Consider the following 3,176-nt stretch of genomic DNA (forward strand, 5'->3'; position numbering starts at 1 on the left):
AGGGGTACACCAGGGCCAAAAAGTGGGAGTGGGTGGGTAGGGAAGTGGGGGGGGGCATGGGGGAATTTTGGGATAGCATTGGAAATGTAATTGAGGAAATTACCTAATTTAAAAAAAAAAGTAAAAAAAAAAAAAAAGAATTATCTAGGGAAAAAAAAGTGCTTTTAATCACTGTGGCATCTCCTTAGCCTCCCAGAACTCCCCCAAAATAAAAATTTAAAAGGAAAAAGGAAAAACTGATGATAAAACATTGTTGATCTGAATTCTTGGATATTGACATGACCTTTGTGTGTGTGTGTGTGGGGGGGTTTCTTTGAATATTCTGGCATTTTTCCCCTGTGCTATTAAAAATTGACTACTTGCAATTTGATGTGGCAGAATTGTTCTAGTGGGTAATGGGAAAGTGTCTTAGTCAGGGTTTTACTGCTGTGAATAGATACCATGACCAAGGCAAGTCTTATAAAAACAACATTTAATTGGGGCTGGCTTACAGGTTCAGAGGTTCAGTCCATTATCATCAAGGTAGGAGCATGGCAGTGTCCAGGCAGGCATGGTGCAGGCAGAGCTGAGAATTCTACGTCTTCATCCAAAGGCTGCTAGTGGAAGGCTGACTTCCAGGCAACTAGGGTGAGAGTCTTAAGCCCACACCCACAGTGACACAACTATTCCAACCAGGCCACACCTCCAGATGGTGCCACTCCCTGGTCCAAGAATATACAAACCATCACAGAAAGTATGTAACAAAAAGTGATATAAATAGAGAAAAGAGAAGGTAGAGACAGAAAGAGGAGAGGAAGAAAAAGGATAAGGAGTAGATCCGTGGGTCATAAAACAAATTTCAGATGCTGCTGTAATGCAAGCATACATGCTTTGAACATCAGAAGTGTACCCATTTTAATCACTGAAAGTAACTACAGAATCAGTTTAGTTGGAAATGAAATTATCATAACATTAACCACTCTAGAAATATCAGCATAAGTCTTATGTTGATGTACATGTTATGATTATTACTCATTTCATGTACTCATTTCATGTACACATACTACATAGGAAGAAGATTTGAATCTTCGATAAAACACCTATAGATACTGTTTTGATATAACTACATTTGATTGTTCTGGATAAGAATAATTGGGGTTAATACATATTTCAGTACAGCAATTGTAGGAATATGCAAAGCATGACTTGTTGTCTTGAGAATATTCTGAAAGCCATCATAATTTGTGAGCCACATACAACAAGTAAGAAGGGCACAAACATCTGCTTTGTCACTAGCTGTGGTCAACTGGTAGAACAGGTAAGTTGAGCTCCTCAGGAAATCCTGGATTGTTGCAGTGCTGCTTCCTGTCAACAGAAGCAGAACAATGTTGTCCATGCTCCTTAGCCTGGTGTGTCCTGGTGAACTCTGCTGGGAATGAAGGGTATAGAATACCATGGTGAAAATATCAGCCTGGGTGGCTGTATCCTTCCACAGCAGTGAGTGTGACTTCCATACAATGGTGGATATTGGCACATGAGTTCATCCTTACTGAGTGAGCTCTGACATCTCATTTACAGAGCCCAGTAGAGTCAGGGGGACAGACAGCCAGGTTATAGGAAGGAGATATATCATCTATCCTGGGTCTTTCTTTCCAGGATTCTCCTTGTTCCAGAGGACATGGGCACAAGTGGGTAAGTCTGACACCAAATCATGCAGTGCTTCTAATGTTACATAGAAAGATTATTTCTCTTACAGGAAGGAAAACTGCAGAGTGATTGAGCTGCTGTATAGACTAATAGGAAGTCCTATGGGTGACATTTCTTATAAACAGGAAAGTGGAAGGCCTGGAAATATGCTCTCTGGTACTATCCCAGAGAACCTCTTTTCTTGGTTGACTCAATCAATACTGGGGACTGTCAGAGACTGTAATAGTCCTGAGTATTTAAGAAAAGTGATGCCATCTATATAATGGGTGAAGGACACTTTCCTTGAAACAGTAGTCTCTTTCAAGACCGGATGTAAATGCAAGGTCCTGAAAACATCCATGATGATGAAGCATATGAAACTCAGCTATTTTTGTATCAGAAGATGTGGAGGAACTTTGTGCTATGTCCTGGGGCTTCCAGATTACTCTAAATGTAGATTCAGCAGCTTAATACTTTTTTTTTTTTTTTTGGTTTTTTGAGACAGGGTTTCTCTGTGTAGCCTTGGCTGTCCTGGAACTCACTCTGTAGACCAGGCTGACCTCGAACTCAGAAATCCGCCTGCCTCTGCCTCCTGAGTGCTGGGATTAAAGGCGTGCGCCACATTTTGAGGCAATCTGATGCCATCTCATTCTTTGTTAATGGTTACATTTCTAAATGTAACTTATTTTCATAATGCATTGGATCCCTTATTCAGTATTTGCTCAAAAGTTTCAGTAGGTAAGGTGTCATCAGGTGGTTCTGGGTAATTGGCTTGGAAGGAACTTTAGAAATATATACAAGGTCCTCCTCTACAGCTCTGGCACCATAGCCATCATGAATGACACAGTAACCATCCGGACCAGGAAGTTCATGACCAACCATCTGCTTCAGAGGAAACAGATGGTCATTGATGTCCTTCATCCTGGGAAGGCAACAGCACCAAAGACAGATTTCAGGAAAAGCTGGCCAACATGTATAAAACCACACCAGATGTCATTTTTGTATTTGGATTCAGAACCCACTTCGGTGGTGGCAAGACAACTGGCTTTGGCATGATCTATGATTCCTTAGATTATGCAAAGAAGAATGAGCCTAAACACAGACTTGCAAGACATGGCCTTTATGAGAAGAAAAAGACCTCCTGAAAACAGTAAAAGGAATGCAAGAACAGAATGAAGAAGGTCAGGGGCACTGTGAAGGCCAATGTTGGTGCTGGCAAAAAGCCAAAGGAGTAGATCTGCGGTGACTTGATGTTTTGCTGTGATGTGCAGATTTCTGAGAGGACAAATAAACTAAAAAGCTTCAACAAAAAAAAAAAAAAGGAAATATATACAAGGAGAGATACCAAGCACAAAGAGAAGGAGGTGCTGCTGCCTCCTTATTTCTAAGACCAGGCCACCCCATCTTCACAGAGGTTTCTAACAAGACCATCTTGTCTGCCTGGCCAAGTCCCCTGGTTCCATTGGAGAGAATGTGACTCTGCAGTGTGAATCTCAGCTTGAGTTTGAAAT

General features: G+C 41.3%; 1 pseudogene; it reads left to right on the forward strand.

Moving 5' to 3' along the window:
• The first annotated feature begins 2,499 nt into the window (after positions 1-2,499).
• LOC110298962 (small ribosomal subunit protein eS24 pseudogene) lies at positions 2,500-2,973 on the forward strand (annotated as a pseudogene).
• The last annotated feature ends 203 nt before the right edge of the window (positions 2,974-3,176 follow it).

Source organism: Mus caroli, unplaced genomic scaffold, assembly GCF_978045245.1.
Source record: "Mus caroli unplaced genomic scaffold, Mus_caroli_1 scaffold_8, whole genome shotgun sequence".
NCBI lineage: Eukaryota > Metazoa > Chordata > Mammalia > Rodentia > Muridae > Mus > Mus caroli.